Genomic DNA, 22,329 nt, shown 5'->3' on the forward strand with positions numbered 1-22,329 from the left:
GGATAAAAGTAATACACGATGTGTATTGCAAGCATGAATACAGCTGATAGTGTTAAAAACAAGAAGGATTTACAGATAAAAGCAGTTTAAAAACAGGTCTATCATGTTAAGCATTGTGTACAAGTTTGGTCACACCCTGCTTAAACTGATTCAGGGTGGGGGCTTGCACAAGTTGTACTGGAGGGGAATTCCAAAGCACTATGGTGGCTGGAAAGAAAGAGTACTTATAGTAATTACAGGGAGTGAGGATCTGAGTATAGCAGTGGGGATGCATATGTCTTGTTAGACGGGATGGGGGGCTGACATAGGGAGGGAGTGGCACAGCAACCAAACCATTCACTATCTTGTAGAACATAAGGAGGCGTGAATCAGATCTCCTATCTTCAAGAGTACGCCATTTCAGCTGACACAGCATGTTTGTGACTCTGCTGTAAGGGGAGTAGTCATGATTAACCCATGGCGCTGCCCTTCGCTGAATCATTTCGATCTGGTGGATGTTTTGTTGGGTGTAAGCATATTTTAGCTGTGGCCCGACTAGGGCTTTATAAGCTACATCTCGAACGTTTGGGTTCTTGCATGGGATATTTCACTTGATGAAGTTAAGTGTTCGGGTAGCTTTGGACGTGACTAAATTGATGTGTTTATTCCAATTAAGATCTCTGGATATAGTGACCCCAAGGTACTTTGCATAAGGAACTGTTTCCAAGACTTGGCCATGGAGTGTGTTCTTTGATTTAAAAGGGTTTTTTGACCTTGTTATGTTCATAACAGTGCATTTTGAGGGGTTGAACTCCATGTAACCTATTTAAGTCTTGCTGCAGGGTGTTTTCCTGGTCAGAACTATTTATAGTTACATAGACAGCAGTGTCATCGGCGAATAAACGAACCTGTGAAATCAGATTTTCAGGCAGGTCATTAGAGTAAGAATAGAAGGGGGCCTAGGACGGAGCCTTGTGGGACTCCGGACGTTACTGGAACTTCTTCTGATGTTTCACCATTCACTAGGACAGACTGGCACCTACCAATCAAGAAAGACTTGACCCATTGCAACGTTGTGCCCTGAACACCATGTTGATGAAGTTTGTACAGAAGTTTAGATGGTTAACCTTGTCAAATGCTTTAGAGAAGTCCAGAAGGATCAAGTCCGTCTGGTGGCCATGAATTAAGTTTCGGGATAGATCTTCTACAAGTTCGAGTAACTGCGTTTCGCATGACCTTTTCTCTCTGAACCCAGGACATTGTTAACCTGGAAGTGCTTGGTAATATTAGAGGCTATGATGTGTTCCAGTAACTTACAAAGAATACAAGTTTGGGAAATAGGCCAGTAATTTGCAGTATTGCTTTTGTCGCCCTTCTTAAATAAAGGAGTGACACTGGCCTTGGTCCAGTCAGCTGGGATAGTGCCCGTGTCAAGGGACCTTTGAAAGAGCTTAGTGACTAGTGGCGAGATTTGTTCACTAAGATTTTTAAGAAGGATCGGCTTTAGACCATCTGGACAACATGCTTTATCTATTTTTAGGGACGAAAGTTTCTGAACACCATTTATGCCTATAGTGACCTTTGGCATTTGGGGATATTTTGGTTGGTAATCAGTTGGTGTGGAGAGTAGAGACTGCACTTTCATTTTACAGAGTTGGCCCAATTTGAGAGGTGACATTGGGGTGAACACGGACTGGAATTGACAACTGAGGATAGTGGCCTTCTTTTTATCATCCATATGAAATTGATCGTTTTCTAGGAGTGGGGAAATGCCTTGGGAGTCTTGCCTGGCATTTTTGGCAAGGGAGAAAAGTTTCTTACGAGAGAAGTTTTGACCTGTTTGTGGGTTATCCGAATCATCTTGACATTCAAGGACATAATCTATGTAACTATCATGGGCTTGTTTGACATTTTTCCTGACAAGATTTTGAAATTTTATGTAATGTTGTTTGACCTTTGGGTTGGTGTTATTTTTGACCTTTTGGAACATCTTCTTCTTCTTCTTAATACTACACTCCCTCATAATAATGAAGATAATGTGTAGACTGTAGGCGCTGGTGAATTTAAAATAACTTAAAAAGATACTGGTATAGTGTTTGTGCATACAGAAATTTATAGTACAGCAGCTAAAAGTCTTCTTTTTTTTTTCTATCTATAATCTTCCGTAATCGTCAAACCCCTTGTGGGGACGTAGACGTTTTGCGCGTCAAAATCTTTAAGAGAAAGAATATAGCACTTGATAAAAATTTAGAGTAGAAGAAACCAGAAAATAAATTTGGTGAAATAAAGGTTAAAATTTGAGTTTGCAGGATAACTAGGGCGAGACATGTTCAAGGCTGCAAACTGCGGCACTGAACTGCTCTAGGGTAGAGAGGGCGACACAGGGGGGAAGTTGGTTCCAATGGTACACAGTTCTTGGAAAATAAGAGAACTTGTAATAGTCTGTGGTTGCAATAATTAACCTATAGCTTAGGGAATGGCCATATCGGACACAATGGGTCATTGGGGTAAGGTAATCTATGATTGGGATAGCAACCAGATCATGATGAATCTTATAGAAGAGTGATAACCTAGAGTCTATATGCCTTAAATCCAGTCGACGAAGGTTTTGGGAGTGTAGCATATTCTGTTACACTGAAAGTACAGCCGTAGTCAGTCTTGATCCAACAAGCGGCTCTCCTTTAGACACTTTCAATTTGGTCTATCTGGGTTTGGGTGTGGGGCGACCATACCTCGGAGGCATATTCAAGCTGGGGTCAGACTAGAGTCTGGTAAGCAATGGTCTTAATGGGTTGGGATTTGACCTTATGTTTCTTCGAAAGAACCCTAGGGTTTGGTTAGCTTTTTTGGTTGACCTATTTATGTGATTGTCCCATGATAGGTCATTTGAGATGTCAACGCCTAGGTATTTAGCTGAGCTGACCGATTCAAGTTGGACTCCATGTAGGTAATACTGGGTAGGGATAGGACGTTTCCTTCTAGTGGCGTGGATCACTTGACACTTGGAGGGGTTGAACTCCATATCCCACTCCAACTCCCACTGTTCTAGAAGTTTTAGGTCATTTTGGAGAGTGACAGATATATTGCCGTGTCATCTGCAAACAGACGGACTTTGGAAATATGTTTTGTGGGAGGTTATTTTTGTAAGCTAGGAAGAGCAGGGGACCAAGTACAGACCCCTGCGGGACACCTGATGATACTGGGATGGCATCAGAGGTAGTGCCATTTAGGACTACTGATTGGATCCTATTATCTAAGAAGCCTTTGACCCATCTTAGTGTGTTACCTCTGACTCCATATTCATGCATTTTTAGTAGGACTTTCTCATGGCTAACCTTGTCGAAAGCCTCACTAAAATCTAGAAGTATAAGATCTACTTGTTTCTTATTGTAGACTGATGTGACCAGATCATTTACTAACATAATTAACTGAGTAACGCATGACCTTTTTCCCCTAAAACCATGCTGTAGGTCATACAGAATACCATGGTTGGTGAAGTGCTGAGGAAAACAATGTGTTCAAGAACTTTGCATAGGACACATGTCAATGAAATTGGCCTATAATTTACTGGATTTCACCTAACACCTTTTTTAAAAATGGGGGCAACATAGGCAACATATGCAGATTTCCACTGGGATGGGAAGTGAACCTTCCTCCAGGGATTTCTGGAATATGACCTCAAGGATGGGAGATAGTTCTACAGAGCAATGTTGGGCGGTTAAAACAACCCCGGTCAATACTCCCTTAAGTGGTCAATACTGGTGACTCAGTGATAAATCTAATTATTTTTACTGGTATTTAGGAGAGATCACCATTACGTCACGCATAAATACCTGTTTATCTGGTGGTGGGTAAAACAAATGTTTTTACACCGTTTGTGTATGGGATCTGAATTTTTAATTTTTAATAACTTTTTCGCTCATTTATGGATTTTAAAAATTAAAAAAGTTTTGGAATGCTTAGGATTTTCATATTTTCCCATTTAAATATCTTTTTAAAATGAATATCCGTTTTAAATGACATAAGATTTTAATAGCGGCGTAGCGATCCTCCAAACATTTTGAAAAAACACTGTAAGTTAAGCGTTCATAATTAATCCATTTAATTTCGAATTTATAATCAAAAGTAATCAATAAATTGCTTGTTTTATACACTTTCCATTGATCAAAAAATTATTGATATTATTTGTGTTTTAAGAAAGTTTAAGCCGTTAGAAAAACATCACTGTTTACAAAAAACATGGACGCTCGGCGTCGGCCCACCCGGTCTTTGTCTTATCAGTTCTAAAAATAGAAAATACAATGGATTTGTTTACAAACACGATCACTCCTATTTAATTCAATGAAAACTTGCTGCCTACAACTGGACCCTTTCATTGAAGTGGTTTAACTGTGTTTTGATAGCAAGTGTCACATAGCCTAATTGACACCATGTCTTACAATATGCAAGAAATTATATGTTGCAGGCCTGTCTATCTGGTCAGTAATTAGCTGTCATGATCAATAATCCCACTGTATTAATGAGGTGCTTGAACATAGTAACTTTATCTAAAAACAAGAGCACCGCCTTGCGGGTGCTGACGCTCATCTGATTTTTTTTGTGTAATAGAAATATTGTCCTACCCATGATTTTCTAAGTCTAAAAAGGGCCATCATTCTTGCAAAAAGCAGGATAGAGTTATGTTTCTTGATGTACAGTGTCCACTTATGATGGTGAAAAACTGTTGCAAGTTTTAAAGCAATAGCTTTGATAGTTTATGAGAAAAGTTGACTTAAACATAATACTCAACCAAGAAAATGATTTTCTAAGTCCAAAAGGGGCAATAATCATTGCAAAAATCAGGATGGAGTTACGCTGCTTGCTGTACAGGGTCAGCTTATGATGGTGAACAAGTTTGCAAGTTTCAAAGCAATAGCTTTGATAGTTTAAGAGAAAAAGTTGACCTAAACATAAAACTTAACCAAGAAATCTGATATTTTCTAAGTCCAAAAGGGGCCATAAATCTTGCAAAAAGCAGGATGGAGTTATGTTTCTTGCTGTACAGGGTCAACTTATGATGGTGAACAAGTGTTGCAAGTTTTAAAGCAATAGCTTTGATAGTTTAGGATAAAAGCTGACCTAAACATAAAACTTAACCAAGAAAACTGATTTTCTAAGTCCAAAAGGGGCAATAAATCTTGCAAAAAGCAAGATGGAGTTATGTTTCTTGCTGTACAGGGTCAGCTTATGATGGTGAACAAGTATTCCAAGTTTCAAAGCAATAGCTTTGACAGTTTGGGAGAAAAGTTGACCTAAACATAAAACTTAACCAAGAAATCTGATATTTTCTAAGTACAAAAGGGGCCATAAATCTTGCAAAAAGCAAGATGGAGTTATGTTTCTTGCTATACAGGGTCAGCTTATGATGGTGAACAAGTATTCCAAGTTTCAAAGCAATAGCTTTGATAGTTTAGGAGAAAAACTGACCTAAACATAAAACTTAACCAGACAACGCCGACGCAGACGGCGACGCCGACGCCGACAACCGCTCAAGTGATGACAATAACTCATCATTTTTTTTCAAAAAATCAGATGAGCTAAAAAATTAGTTATGCAATTAAAGTATTCAAATGACCAGTATTGACCACTATATGTGTTGATCAGGGATACTGTGTAGGACCAAAATTTGAATTGACCAATACTGTCCATTTCAAGGAGTGTAATTTATATATATATTTTTTTTAATTAATTCAAAATAAAGGCTACACTTTAAGGTGATAAAAGCATTTAATAAACTAGTATTGACCACTGACCAGTCTAAGTATAGGAGAGATCACCCCGACGTCACGCATCAACACCTGTTTATCTGGTGGTGGGCAAAACAAATATTTTTACATCGTTTGTGTATGGGATCGGAGTTTTTAATTTCTAGTAACTTTTTAAAAATTCAAAATGTTTTGAAATGCTTACGATTTTCATATTCAAATATTTTTTTGAAAATGAATAACCGTTTTAAAGGTCCATTACTAAGAGAAAGTGAGTTGGCAATTTTTTTCATAGCCAGTGCATAGACTTCTGCAAGACACTAAATAATGAAGATTGGCAGGTCAAAATTTACAGAAGGTCTTTGGAACTCAAAGAAATGTATGTGTATTATGTTGAAATTTCAATGAATCGACAGAATGACCCCCAAGGTCTTTTTAACTTTCTTCATACTTCATAGAAAAATAATTGTACATATACTGCGATTTATTTCGAATTTCTACATACCAACTTTCATTTTCCATTAAAATGAAATAGTTTCTGTGCTTCTTAAAAGAAATTAAAATGTTCACTTTCCTTAGTATTGGACCTTTAAATGACATATGATTTCAATAGCGGCATAGCGATGCTCCAAACTTTTAGAAAAAACACTGTAAGTTAAGCATTCATAATTAATCGAATTTATTTCGAAATAAAAAGTAAAAGTAATCAATAAACTGCTTGTTTTATATCCTTTCCACTGATCAAAAAATTATTGATATCATTTGTGTTTTAAAAAAGTTTAAGCTGTTAGAAAAACATCAATGTTTACAAAAAAACATTGAGGCTTGGCGACTGCCCATCCGGTCTCTGTCTTATCAGTTCTAGAAATAGAATATACAACAGAATTGTATATAAACACGGTCTCTTCTATATTGTCCAGAACTGAGCCTGACCAGGACACATTGCCAAGGACCAAAACTGAATCAACCAGTATTGACTACTAATTCACTATACTTTTTAACAAACAAAATTTTATATTATTCAGATTGCTTTATTATTTTTACATTACTGTTACAGCTTGTTCTGTGTATGTGCATTATGTAAAAGTGTTGAATAAACCAGTATTGACCACCCAAGAGTGACTAAAGTATTGAATTGACCAGTATTGACCGGTATTGACCAGTATTGACCTGTTTTAACTAGTATTGACTGCTGGCCCAGTCAATACTCATATTGACCAGCTTTTTGCCAACATTGCTACAAAGAGTGTTTTAAGTAATATAGGCTTGATTTTGTTAGGACCACTGGCCTTATGGGGGTTCAGGTTGCTGAGAAGTTTCTCAATACCATTTGTACCTATCCTAATATCTGGCATAGCAGGGACTGAATTACCATCTGGGGCAGTCTTCGCCTTAATTTTTTTTCAGTACTTGTCCTTTCGGGCAAGTAAGTTTAGAAAACCACTTGCCCAAAAACATTTTTACTTGCCCGAAATCATATTGTTTATATGATGTATTTTGGTTTATGTTTAATTCACAGTCAGTTATTTAAATGGTAGTCAATTTTAACCTACTCGCACTATCCATGGGCAGGCTAAGCCAACGTAAGTGGATAACCAATATTCAAGTAATTGCCTAGCAGACAAAAATTATGGGAGAAGACTGTAGAAAACAAGAGGGCCAAGATGGCCCTAGGTCGCTCACCTGAGAAACACACCATAACACAACATATTAAACAGTGTAAACATGTTTGACCTAGTGATTTCATGGAAAAAAATATCCCGATCAATTATCATTAAAGTTGGAGCAAAAATCTTGAGTATAAGTAAGTATTTTCTTTGATTTGACCTAGTGACCTAGTTTTTGACCCCAGATGACCCATATTCAAACTTCACCTAGATTTTATCAAGGCTATCATTCTGACCAAATTTCATGAAGACCAATTGAAAAATACAGCCTCTATCGCATACACAAGGTTTTTCTTTGATTTGACCTAGTGACCTACTTTTTGATCCAAGATGAACCATATTCAAACTTGACGTAGATTTCATCAAGGCAACCATTCTGACTTAATTTCAGGAAGATCAACTGAAAAATATAGACTCTATCGCATACACAAAGTTTTTAGCTCACCTGTCACAAAGTGACAAGGTGAGCTTTTGTGATCGCGCGGTGTCCGTCGTCCGTCGTCCGTCCGTCCGTCCGTGCGTGCGTCCGTCCGTAAACTTTTGCTTGTGACCACTCTAGAGGTCACATTTTTCATGGGATCTTTAAGAAAGTTGGTTAGAATGTTCATCTTGATGATATCTAGGTCAAGTTCGAAACTGGGTCACGTGCCGTCAAGAACTAGGTCAGTAGGTCTAAAAATAGAAAAACCTTGTGACCTCTCTAGAGGCCATATATTTCACAAGATCTTCATCAAAATTGGTCAGAATGTTCACCTTGATGATATCTAGGTCAAGTTTGAAACTGGGTCACGTGCCCTAAAAAACTAGGTCAGTAGATCTAAAAATAGAAGAACCTTGTGACCTCTCTAGAGGCCATATATTTCACAAGATCTTCATGAAAATTGGTCAGAACATTCACCTTGATGATATCTAGGTCAAGTTCGAAACTGGGTCACGTGCCGTCAAAAACTAGGTCAGTAGGTCTAAAAATAGAAAAACCTTGTGACCTCTCTAGAGGCCATATTTTTCATGGGATCTTCATGAAAATTGGTCAGAACATTCACCTTGATGATATCTAGGTCAAGTTTGAAAGTGGGTCACGTTCCATCAAAAACTAGGTCAGTAGGTCAAATAATAGAAAAACCTTGTGACCTCTCTAGAGGCCATATTTTTTATGGGATCTGTATGAAAGTTGGTCTGAATGTTCCTCTTGATGATATCTAGGTCAAGTTTGAAAACTGGGTCACGTCCGTCAAAAACTAGGTCAGTAGTCTAAAAATAGAAAAACTTTGTGACCTCTCTAGAGGCCATATATTTCATGAGATCTTCATGAAAGTTGGTCAGAATGTTCACCTTGATGATATCTAGGTCAAGTTCGAAAGTGGGTCACGTGCCTTCAAAAACTAGGTCAGTAGGTCAAATAATAGAAAAACCTTGTGACCTCTCTAGAGGCCATATTTTTCATGGGATCTGTATGAAAGTTGGTCTGAATGTTCATCTTGATGATTTCTAGGTCAAGTTCGAAAGTGGGTCATGTGCCGTCAAAACTAGGTCAGTAGGTCAGATAATGGAAAAACTTTGTGACCTCTCTAAAGGCCATATTTTTCATGGGATCTGTATGAAAATTGGTCTGAATGTTCATCTTGATGATATCTAGGTCAAGTTCGAAACAGGGTCATGTGCGGTCAAAAACTAGTCAGTAGGTCTAAAAATAGAAAAACCTTGTGACCCCTCTAGAGGCCATACTTGTGAATGGATCTCCATAAAAATTGGTCAGGATGTTCACCTTGATGATATCTAGATCAAGTTTGAAACTGGTCACGTGCCTTAAAAAACTAGGTCAGTAGGTCAAATAATAGAAAAACCTTGTGACCTCTCTAGAGGCCATACTTTTCATGGGATCTGTATGAAAGTTGGTCTGAATGTTCATCTTGATGATATCTAGGTCAAGTTTGAAACTGGGTTACATGCGGTCAAAAACTAGGTCAGTAGATCTAAAATTATTAAATCTTTTGACCTCTCTAGAGGCCATATTTTTCAATGGATCTTCATGAAAATTGATCTGAATGTTCACCTTGATGATATCTAGGTCAGTTTCGAAACTGGGTCACGTGCGGTCAAAAACTAGGCCAGTAGGTAAAAAATAGAAAAATCTTGTGACCTCTCTAGAGGCCATTTTTCATGAGATCTTCATGAAAATTAGTGAGAATGTTCACCTTGATGATATCTAGATAAAGGTCAAAACAGGGTCACGTACCTCCGAAAACTAGGTCAATAGGTCAAATAATAGAAAAACGTTGTGACCTCTCTAGAAACCATATTTTTCAATGGATCTTCATGAAAATTGGTCAGAATTTTTATCTTGATAATATCTAGGTCAAGTTCAAAACTGGGTCACATGAGCTGAAAAACTAGGTCACTATGTCAAATAATAGAAAAAATGACGTCATACTCAAAACTGGGTCATGTGGGAAGAGGTGAGCGATTCAGGACCATCATGGTCCTCTTGTTCTTTGATTTGACCTAGTGACCTAATTTTTGTTCCCAGATGACCCATATTCGAACCTGACCAAGATTCCATCAATGCATTCATTCGGACCAAATTTCATGAAGATGAATTGAAAAATATAGCCTCTATCGCATACACAAGGTTTTTCTTTGATTTGACCTAGTGACCTACTTTTTGATCCAAGATGACCCATTTTCAAAATCGGCCTAGATTTCATTAAGGTTATCATTTTGATTTAATTTCAGGAAAATCAATTGAAAAATACAGCCTCTATCGCATATACAAGCTTTTCCTTTGATTTGACCTAGTGACCTAGTTTTTGACCCCAGATAACACATATTATAACCTGACTTAGATTTTATCAAGGCAATCATTCTGACCAAAATTCATGAAGATCAATTGAAAAATACAACCTCCATTGCATACACAAGGTTTTTCTTTGATTTGACCTAGTAACCTAGTTTTTGACCCAATATGCACTATATTCAAACTTGACCTAGATTTCATTAAGGTTATCATTCTGACCAAAATTCATGAAGATTAATTGAAAACTACAGCCTCTATCGCATACACAAGGTTTTTCTTTGATTTGTCCTAGTGACCTAGATTTTGACCCCAGATGACCCACTTTCGAACTCGGCCTAGATTTCATCAATGTTATCATTTTAACCAGAATTCATGAAGATTAATTGAAAAATACAGCCTCTATCGCATACACACTGTTTTTCTTTGATTTGACCTAGTGACCTAGTTTTTGATCCCAGATGACCCATTTTCGAACTCGGCCTAGATTTCATCAATGCAATCATTCGGATCAAAATCCATGAAGATTAACTGAAAAATACAGCCTCTATTGCATACACAAGGTTTTTCTTTGATTTGACCTAGTGTCCTAGTTTTTGACCCCAGATGTCCCATTTTCGAACTCGACCTAGATTTCATCAAGGTAATCATTCTGACCGAATTTCATGAAGATTAGTTGAAAAATACAGCCTCTATCGCATACACAAGCTGAATGTTGACAGACAGACGCCGGACATCGAGCGATCAGAAAAACTCACCTGAGCATTGATCAGGTGAGCTAAAAAGTATGACATATACCAGGAACAAGTTATATGCCAGTTGTTGGGTTCAGATTTGCACTACCCTTCTAAAACTTACTTTTTTAGCCAGAGCCTTTGTATATAGTGTATTTGTTCAAACTGCAATAATGGATCAGACTTGTTATATTCCACAACACCAGTGCCTATACCCAAGTTTTGTACTAAATTTTACAGTCAGTTTTCATATTTATATGAATATTATATCAGCTAGTAAAACCTTTCATGTTTGAGGCACCATACTTTAATAAAATCTAAAAAAGAAAGAGAATAACTTTTTGGCTTCAGGGGTGTGGAATTACTATGTCAAACTTGTCCGACTCGGGAGTTTCGGCCAGCGGACAAGTGCTTTTTTCCATCCCACTTGTTCGCGGACAAGTAGAAATTCTGAGGTCAAAAACTTTGTTTCATTCATATATTGTTATTATGGGAGTAGTAATTAGAAAGAAATTACATGTACTCGTATTTATCGGTAAGAATTATTCCTATTATTAGCGAGAAACGTCGAAAAACTCGTAACAGTACGACACATGTATATTGCGTGCATCGGCACTATTTTTTATTGTTTTCTGGCTGTGGTTCAATCAAAATTTATTTAATTTCTTAGGTTTAATATTAAGTACGGTCTGGAACAACCTTCTTGCGATGATATAGAATTCTTTCAACATAATAACATAGGAGATTGAGAACAATCCCGGTACACTCTCGACCCGCATTATTGCAGATTTCAATCTATAAAGTATGCAATGAGAATAAATTTAAGTTTACTTTGTAATTATTAAGTTTCTTATGCATAAAACTGGATTGAAAATGATTGAATTTATTTTAAATAACAGTTACAACGGAAAATAACTGTTAGACATAAGCGTTTAGGTCGCTTCCGGTATGTGCACTCGCTCGGCGTATATACTTTTATCGTATAAAAAGTATCCTAATCATACACTTTTATTTAATGATGTGCGGACATGAATAAAAAACATTCTTTCTGAATAATTGTTTCTTAGGAAATGCTTAGGAATTGAGGTTGATTCTGGTATATGCACCCACTGCGCATTTGCGTGACTTTTATTCCTTCGTCATTTAATCAAATAAAAAATATATTTATATCTAACGATTAAACTTCCTGTGGACTTTATGGATTTCATTTATGATACCCCAAGTCTAAATTTGATATATTTAAATGCTGGGTATGTTGAATGTAAGCTACATCAAACTTAGATTAGTTCTCGAAGTCAAATCATGCTTATAAATTATTTAATAAAAGTTGACGATTTAAGAAATAATAAATTAGTTACGACAAAATATCCTAGACATCACTGAAACATTTGGACACTTTTTCTGAATGACATGAAGACTGTGTGTCTCTGCACGGTCGTTTAATCAGTATAAAGTGTATTAAGGCACCCTGGTCTCTGATAACATCGCAGCACAAAGAATGACGTCATCTCACACTTGTTGGAGTATATCGAATAATATACTGTACAGCCAGATGGCATCATGTTAAAATGCTGATGAATATTTTCAAGTATTTTGTTCCCGGTTCTATTGCATGAAGCTTATTTTTGCCTTCGAAACATGTATTTACATTCCATACCTTGCATTTACACAGACTAGAAAGTTTGGGTGCGTGCTATTTTCCCGCCCTTGAGCGTTACATCGTGCACGGTCAATTTTAGAATGCGAATTTTCGTTAGTTTTTATTCTCAGGACAATTGTGTGTAGCCGAGGGAATTGTAATGAATATATTTATTTATTTATTTTGTTGGGTTTAACGTCGCACCGACACAATTTTAGGTCATATGGCGACTTTCCAGCTTTAATGGTGGAGGAAGACCCCAGGTGCCCCTCCGTGCACTATTTCATCACGAGCGGGCACCTGGGTAGAACCACCGACCTTCCGTAAGCCAGCTGGATGGCTTCCTCACGTGAAGAATTTTACGCCCAACTGAGGTTTCAAACCCACATCGATGAGGGGCAAATGGTTTGAAGTCAACGACTCTAACCACTCGGCCACGGAGGCCCCTTGTAATGAATATAAACGTTACATGGTGTAAATTTGTAATTTTCTTAGTATAATGTTAGGAATGAAAAAAGTTGGGAAGATAGTTGAGATCGTATTTAGTATTTAGTCACTCCATTGCAATGGAAAAAGTGTTTCCTCGAAATGTCTCTCCATCAAGGATTATCATTTTGGTTGCACACGTTTTTCAAAATCTATCGGTCTGAACATTGAAATTATATGTTCGGGTCCAGTAAGAAATTTTACATGTATCTTGTGTAAGTAACTGTAAGATGTTTCTTATGTTGAAAATTGGGACAAGTGGACTTTAGTTTCGGACAAGTAGATTTTTCAGTATGACTTGTCCGTGGACAAGTGCAAAAAATGGGAATTCCACACCCCTGGGCTTCAGTGCAGATTAGGTGTCTTTGTTACAAGCCCTTCATTTTCCCATTTATAAAAAAGAAAACAAACTAATACAGTTCCTCAGCAACATTATAAAATTGTACAAACAAGAGCTGTCTCCATAGGATGACATATGCCCCCGATGGCACTTTGAATGAGTAGTTGTGGCCGATGTTAGAGTTTAGGACCTTTGACCTACGGAGCTGGGTCTTGCGCGAGACACGTGGTCTTACTGTGTCACACATTCATGCGTAGTTATTTTAAAATCCATGCATGAATGACAAAGATATGGACTGGACACGCCCATCAATGCACTATCATGAAAAATGACCTTTAAAGTCTAAGTGTGACCTTGACCTTTGAGCTACGGACCTGGGTCTTGCGCGTGACACGTCGTCTTACTGTGGTACACATTCATGCCAAGTTATTTGAAAATCTGTCCATCGATGACAAAGATATGGACCGGACACGCCCATCAATGCACTATCCTTTAATGTCTAAGTGTGACCTTGACCTTTGAGCTATGGACCTGGGTCTTGCGCGCGACACGACGTCTTACTGTGGTACACATTCATGCCAAGTTATTTGAAAATCCATCCATCGATGACAAAGATATGGACTGGACACGCCCATCAATGCACTATCCTTTAATGTCTAAGTGTGACCTTGACCTTTGAGCTACGGACCTGGGTCTTGCGCGCGACACGTCGTCTTACTGTGGTACACATTCATGCCAAGTTATTTGAAAATCCATCCATCGATGACAAAGATATGGACCGGACACGAAAATTGCAGACAGACCGACAGACTGACAGACGGTTCAAAAACTATATGCCTCCCTTCGGGGGCATAAAAATATATATCTAAGGTACATTTTTATACGCTCGAAAATACCTTCAGCAGAATTAGGTTAAATTACATCAGTCATCTCGCAATGTCAAGCAGGTTAACTTTCATCCCACATCAAAGAGTAATGCCAAAAATCAATAAAGAGAAAGTTGCCGACAGTTGCTCTTTGAAGTGCCGACAGTAACTGTTGCTCTTCGAAGTTTTAATCTGCCACGTGCCTGTGTTTAGTTCAAGCTATTCATCAAAATGAGATACCAGTTAACTTATGTAACCAAATATTGGACAATGTTTTTTTTTTAAATAAAATTGTAGAAGTGGGATTTATGAAAATCGAAAGTAAGTAGTACCTTTATCTCCTTTATTTTTGATCGGGAAAAAATGTTTTATTACTACTGAAATGTTCTTTTCTGCAAGACTAAAGTTATTTGCTGATTTAAGTTACAAGATAATGATTTTCCCCATAACTATTTAAATCATCATCACTCCCAGTTTTGGTGTCATTGGTCAATTCCATTACATGGTGTCTCAAACACTGGGGGCATTTTCCAAAAATTTTAATGCAATTATTTTTATATATTGCAAATCCGAAGCCATCAATTCAAACATAAATATACGAAAACTAGTATTTAGGACGTTCATTTCAGATTCCTGAAATTTTTCTTGTAATTATTGTAAAAATTAAGGGACTTAAATTTTGGAAAAATGCACTTGTCCGTTCGGGCAACCACCTGAAAACTTTGGCTTGCTCGAAACAGGATCTACTTGTCCCGGACTTCAGGCAACCCAGTTACGATGAAGACTGATCTGGGGTTAGTTTCATTTTACTGAGCGAGGCGAGAATTAGTGGTGATTTGGGGCTAAAAACAGACTGAAACTGTTTGTTCAGTACTGTTGCCTTAGCTTGATCATCCAGATGGAGTTTATTTTCATACTTAAGGGGAGGGATAGAGGAAGATTCCTGTCTCGAGTGTTTAATGAGCGAGTACAGTTTCTTAGTATTTGATTTAGTTGGGAGTGAGGCATTTCTTATACAAATTTAGGATAAAATATTTGTATAGTAGAATGAGTAGCTGTTGTTTAATTAACTATGGCTGAGACAACAACAGGCACAGCAATTTTAAGAACACATTTCTTTATTTAATTTTTAACCATTCAACAACACATTGAGAAGTAACAACTTTTACACTTCCACACAGGGTTCGAATTTAAGCTCGCATACTCGTGAAATGCGAGTGCAAATTTCAAACTGCGAGGTGAGATTTCAGACACCAGCATTTTTTTGCGAGTGAAAATTTTTGGCTGAATAATGTGCATTTCTACAGTCGTCTCGATCTTACACTGTTCTTTCTTTAACAACTCGCGGTCATTGCAGCGCATTGTCATTTGCAGAACGAATTTCGGAGCACTCTTTCATCTTTCTTCGTAAACAGAAGTTTACACTCAATACATGTCCCGTGCACATGTCTTTTCAACTGCTGACAAGTAGCTGCGCTAATTTTGATGACGTTTACCGCATCCGGTGGGTTTTTTGGTAACCTATAATAAGTTACTATTTACATAGCACAAATACGATTGGCTTGACTCGTCACGTGGATGTGGGTGTTAATGTTGTAATAAAGTGACAAGTCGCGGAAAATGCAAGTTGTTTCTTCATTTAGCAAGTTAAAAAATATACCACTTGCGAAAAAATGCAAGTAGAAAATCTGGCTAAATTCGAACCCTGCCACACTTAATTTTTCAGATAATCCAAATTTTTATCACATCCAAGTTTATAGGGGATGAAAATCCCAGAGACGGTAACGTCCATATATAGTTATTCGTCTTTGTTGTCTACATATACTGAGGCAATTTTTCCGATGTTTTCCGGTTCCGGTTTATGTACAAAACGCAGACTGGTTGTCTGCAAGAACATCCAAGCACCCCGAATCAGTCACAGAAATTCGTAAACCGCACCAACATGATTCTTTTTCGTAATGAAAACTGTACATGCAACTGAAAAACACTTTTAAAACAGTAAGGAAGTATAAAGGCTGTCAAGTTTCTACGTGGATTGCAAACAAACAAACAAAAAATCCTAAAGCCAGTGCGAGAAGGCGGTGAATGACGTCACCGTCACGGCTTCCCATAAATTTTGCAAAGTATGATATTCGCTGTAAAAGGTATGATGGCATTAAATGTAAACTTCACTGTTTAGAGCAAAGTTTCACTTTCTGTTGAGTGTTGATTATTTTTTCGTAAGTAGATATATATAAAAGATAAATCCCCATGCTAGGCAGTGCCTTAATTCATATTATTTAAATCCAAGTATCGTAATTTTACAATTTTGCTCTTTAATTCCTATGTTTACTCCTTTTACATTTCCCTTTGCACAACTTTTTAACACTCGGTCAATAGCTATACATAGCTAATGTTGTCTGTATATTAACACCGACTTTAAATAAAATTTGTATCTTGTATCACAGTGACAATCTACATCTACATCTACATGATACTTCCAACAATCATTAACGATTATGACTGGAAGGCGCTTGTCTGGGCAGTGTTAAAAATGAGAAAACTCATTAGGTGCAAAGAATAAAAATTACTACAGGTGCTAAGTTAAAAAACATAGTGAAGGAAGTTACTGCAGATGTACAGTGACCAGCCGCTCAGCAAATATGTTGAGGCTGGGGCTGGACTGTACATATTGGGGAAGGCCATTCCATAGTCTGATTGTACGGGGGAAGAAGGAATTCATGTGGTATTGAGTACGGGACTGTGGAATTAGGTAGTTCAGGTTTCTGGTCGGAGTTAGATGGTTATGGTCGACGCATACATGATTTGTTCGGATTTTGTAAAAATAGATGAGAGAAGATTGTATGCGCCGTTGTTCTAAAGTTTGCCAGTTTAGGGTGTTAATCATCTGGGTTACACTGCTTGTATAGTTATAGTCGTTAAAGATAAACCGTGCAGCTGATCTTTGCACTTTTTCGACTTTGTATGAGAGGGACTTTTGCCAGGGGTGCCAGATGGATGAGCAATACTCAAGTTGTGGACGGACATAGGTGTTATAGGCTTTCTCTTTGACCTTTTTGTTTGTTGTCTGAACATTTCTTTTGATGAATTTAAGAGAGTTGTTTGCTTTAGAGGAAATAGTATTAATATGTTCAGACCAGTTTAAGTCTTTAGTTAGTGTAACACGTAAGTATTTAGCGGTATCGGTAGATTTCAGTTCCTTGTCATGCAGCAGGGGTTCCATTTGACCCGGGAACCCGGGTCCGGACCCGGGAGATTTTCAAAAGACGCTCAAAGGACCCGGCAGAATACTTGCCTGTGCGTCCTTCGGGACCCGGGGGCATTTTCCTTTGATAATCCTTTCTCTTATCATTAATTTCCTTCAGTAAAACTATTTCCACGATAGACACGTGTATTCAAAATAAACACTCGCGGTCATGCTCTCCTGCCTTTGATCTCTGCTAAATCCCGCCCTTTCTCCTGTAGACATGCCTCGCTGATTTTTTATCAGCAAGTTACATCACGGCGAGTGCACATAGGTAACAAGAAATCAATGAAGTGTTGAAGTTAATTGATAAAGCGAATCCTGTGTACTGTCAAAAAAGGCGCCAATTATTAAATTATCGTAAGCAGCTGATTACCGAGCACGTGAAAAGTGCCCTGCAAGATTTTTTCATGCCAACTTTAAATTAGACCATTGTTAAGTGATCATCTCGTAATTTCAACAAGAAACTTCTCAAATTTTGATGAATTTCGAAAGCAAAAATAAGTTTAGAATGTCCGTCCACGGGTCTAATTACACCCGATGTCAAGATCAAGCATATTTCCAAAATTCCTAAAAAAAAAACTCGACTTTCAATGCAGTTTTTTATGATAAGTAGCATCATTATTTGGGGAAAACTATCGCTGATTTAGCTTAGTTTGCCAAATAAACTGAGCAAAAACTACTTTCCGATGACATTCTGAAAGTGTAACAGTATTCGGATAGTACATTTTGGATACATTTTTCTAGAGTGTTATAGCACTGTTCTGTTATTAAAAATGAAATGAAATATTGAAGAAAAACCTAATTAAAATAACATGAATTTTGATAAATATTAGTTTGCAATATGAGACTATATGACCTGAGACTGACATTTTTATTATGCTGTAACATGATCTTGGGGTTATTGTATTCTTATGGTAAAGATCTACGTATTACTGAATAAAAAAATATAGTAAATTATATTGACGTGTATTGACGTGGCGGGACAGGACTCCTGTATTTTGGAAAAGGACCCTTCAAAATTTGGGCCCAAGGGTCCTGGGACTCTTTGGTTTTCGGGTCTAGTGGAACCCCTGATGCAGGGTGTAAGGAAACATGACAGGGTTTCGTTTGCGAGTAATTCTCAGCACCTCACACTTGTCTGGATTGAATTCCATTGACCAGTCCTGTTCCCACTTTTCAAGGGCGTACAAATCTTTTTGTAGTGTTTGGGCATCAGATGAGGACTTGACTGTAAGGTATACTATGGTATCATCTGCAAACAGTCTTGCCTTACTTCTAATAGAATCTGCTAGGTCATTAATGTAAGCCAGAAAGAGACAGGGCCCTAGGACGGATCCCTGAGGGACACCGGACAGGACAGGCAGGGTGTCAGAAGTGCAGCCGTCTACAACTACTCTTTGGGTTCGACCCTTCAGAAATGACTTTATCCACTGTGATACCAGAGGGTGGACACCCAGCTCATTAAGTTTAAATATCAATTTATTGTGATCAACCTTGTCGAATGCTTTACTAAAATCCATTACTATTACATCTGTTTGTTGACCTTGCTCAAGGTTGTCGTAAACTTCTTGTGTAAAGCTGATCAGTTGTGATTCACAGCTATGCTTAGATCTGAAGCCATGCTCAGCAATGGTCTTAAACATGTCAACTGTGGCTGCTTCATGGGCTGTAATAGGCAACAAGTTCTTATTTCCTTTCCTAATCTGACGTTTAAAGCTTAGGGTACCTAATCCATGGTAGTTGGGGTCTTGAGCCTATTCTCTTGGTTGGAATGAATAAGTTTGTACCTTCAGATAAAACCTCTTTTAATTCTGACCATAGGTCTTCAACAGACCGTGTGTTATACCCTTTAAACAGGGAAGGGGATTTTGACTTTATGAACTGCTGAAATTTTGACCAATCTGCATTTTTATAGATCCAAGTTTAAGAATTCTAATGAAATGTTATTTGTTATTTCATTTTAACAAAATTCGAAATGCAAATGACCCTTAATCTCTAGAAAAATGGAAGTCCATACCCACAGAAAACCTCTAACAGGCTTGTCTAGAGGTACGGATCCGTACCCCTAGACACTTTCCAAAAAAAAATTGGCACCAGACGGAGCAGCGAGTACCGAACTAAGGGAACGGTAAAACCCGTTGACAATTAATAAGATGCAAACTTAAAAGGAAATAAAACATACTCCTTGGTTATACTATGTTCAATAGTAGCCTATTGCTTGTAATTCATCTGTTTACTTGAATGATGCAAGTTTATCTGAAAAATAACCACAGCGTATTTGGCGAGCTTGATTAGTTGACTTGAGGCATAACTAAATCCCGTCCCAAATTCCGGACAAGAACAGTTCTTGGTTTAATCGAACAAGACACAATTAAAAAAATCTCAAGATTAAAAGTAAAAAAAAGAAGATAAACGGGACACATTTTATGACAGTTTTGACTGACCGATTTCGATCTTTTATTTATTTCTTTTTTGATAAGATACAAAATGTTATTTATAGCATCTCTATATAATAGAAAATGTTGACGAACGGACAACTGACGATGGACATTGAGGGGTCACAAAGGCTCATAAACAAATCAAACTGACATGCATTAATATTTTCTGCAAAAACAGCGTAAACTTGTTGTCGCAATGTGCATGAGGATGCCATGGACGCCATGTAATTCTTTCCATTACAGCGTTAAGAAATTGTTCCACATCTGATATAAAACCGTTATATGTCAATATGTAAAAATATTGCAGGATCGCAGTCCATTGAAACTCAAGGAATAATGATTTTAGATGTGCAATATGAAAAGACACTTATGTAATATCCTCTATATTGCTCACCCAATTTTAGTTGCTTGCTTTATCAAATTTCTTTGTTAAAGCTTCAAAAACGAAAATCTAAGTGAGTAGGTTCTGGTAAAGATTATTCAAGGTAACTACTGAAATCTGTCATAAAACAAGAGCTGTCCATAAGACAGCCAAGCTCGAAATATTGTCCCAAAAGCAGGAAAATATTACCCAAAAAGTTTAAATATCAAAAGAGTTTTAAGTTCAAAAGGGGACATAATTTGACCAAAATGTGTATCAGAGTTTAACCAGGATTTTCCAAGTTCAAAAGGGGGCATAATTCGGCCAAAATGAAGGTCAGAGTTATGGGATTTGCTTCTATCAAGAAGTTTTATAACCCCAAAGACACAGGTGAAGTTTCAATTCAATATCTTTTTTCTAAGTCCAAAAGGGAGAATAATTTGCCCAAAATACATGTCAGAGTTATGGGACTTGACCCAGTGAGATACATGAAATAGCCGAGTATTCCCACTCTATCCATAAATATTGATCCCTACTGGGTTGAAGGTACGAAACTCGTGGATCCAAGAGTATTACCCGATACATCTTATATTTTTGTGTTATTTAATTGCTGTCTCTGGGTCATTCTGCATGTTTTAAATGATTTTGATTAGATATACTTATGCTGCACGTTGTGTGTAGTCTTTAATGACTTGAGACTTATATATATACTTAGGATCTATGTTGCTTCTTTTTAAAGCTGTATACATGTATTGGATATGTCTAAGGTTATCCTCATCTTTTGTTTTGCTTTCACTCTCTGTTCTGCGGCGCTGTATTGTTAGTGCCGGCAGTAACTGTCGTGCTTACGTAGCTAGAGGCAAGTGTGTGGTTGCATAGGTAGTTGCTGATGCTGGAGTTACTCCAAGAGGTGGGATTCATAGTTGGAGTTGCTGCGGAGCAGGTCTCCATGGCCTAAGTAGGGTTGCAAACCAAACTTGCCTAGTCATTACAGTCAAGTCCTCTGAAGAAGTTCACAACTGCTGAACGAAACTGGTCAGGGAAGATATCTAACCAACAAGAGAGCATGTCCTCCATGGCTCATATCCAGCCACAATATACTTATCTGTAGATACATTTATTGTTATCCCCCGACGAAAGTCGGAGGGATATAGTTTTGGCGTTGTCCGTCTGTCTGTCTGGAGCCATATCTAGGAAATGGTTGGGAATATTTATTTAAAACTTCATATACATGTTCACCACTATGAGTTCTTGCGGCCCGTCAAGTTTCAGTCAGATTGCCCAAGTAACACCAGAGTTATGGCCCTTAGAAGTTTCTAGTGTTAACTATATAGGGTACTATAAATATGGCAATTTCTGCATCATAACTTTTGATATATTTCACCTAGAACTATGAAACGTAAACAGAATTTAGATCACCATAATGTGGTTGTGCACACACAATTTCGTTTGGATTTATTTGTAAATTTAGAGTTATTGCCCTTTAATTTTATAAAAATCTGCATATTTGTACATAACAAACTTACCATTTGGTAGAATTTCATTAAATTTCTTTCATTCTTTTCCATGAACATTTATTGTAAACATGTGAAGTTGTGTACCCACACCTGGTCACCCCTTTACCTTGATCACACCCCTCCCCCCCCCCCCCCCCCCCCCCCCCCCCCCCCCCCCCCCCCCCCCCCCCCCCCCCCCCCAAAAAAAAAAAAAAAAAAAAAAAAAAAAAAAAAAAAAAAAAAAAAAAAAAAAACATTATTTTACATTTTTTTCAGAAAAACTTCATAAACATATTCACCACTATCAGGTTATGGGGGCCCATCAAGTTTCAGACAGATTGCCCAAGTAACACCAGAGTTATGGCCCTTAGAGGTTTCTAGTGTTAACTATAATATAGGGTACTATAGATCTATAGATATGGCAATTTCTGCATCATAACTTTTGATATATTTGACCTTGAACTATGAAACTTTAACAGAATTTAGAGCACTATAATGTGGTTGTGCACACACAATTTTGTACGGATTTTGGAGTTATTGC

General features: G+C 37.6%; 1 pseudogene; it reads right to left on the reverse strand.

Moving 5' to 3' along the window:
* The window catches only part of LOC128549802 (translation initiation factor eIF-2B subunit delta-like), a 43,717-nt pseudogene extending 23,905 nt beyond the window's left edge, over positions 1-19,812 (reverse strand).
* Between the last annotated feature and the right edge of the window lie 2,517 nt (positions 19,813-22,329).

Source organism: Mercenaria mercenaria, chromosome 16 (genome assembly GCF_021730395.1).
Source record: "Mercenaria mercenaria strain notata chromosome 16, MADL_Memer_1, whole genome shotgun sequence".
In the NCBI taxonomy this organism is placed as follows: Eukaryota; Metazoa; Mollusca; class Bivalvia; order Venerida; family Veneridae; genus Mercenaria; species Mercenaria mercenaria.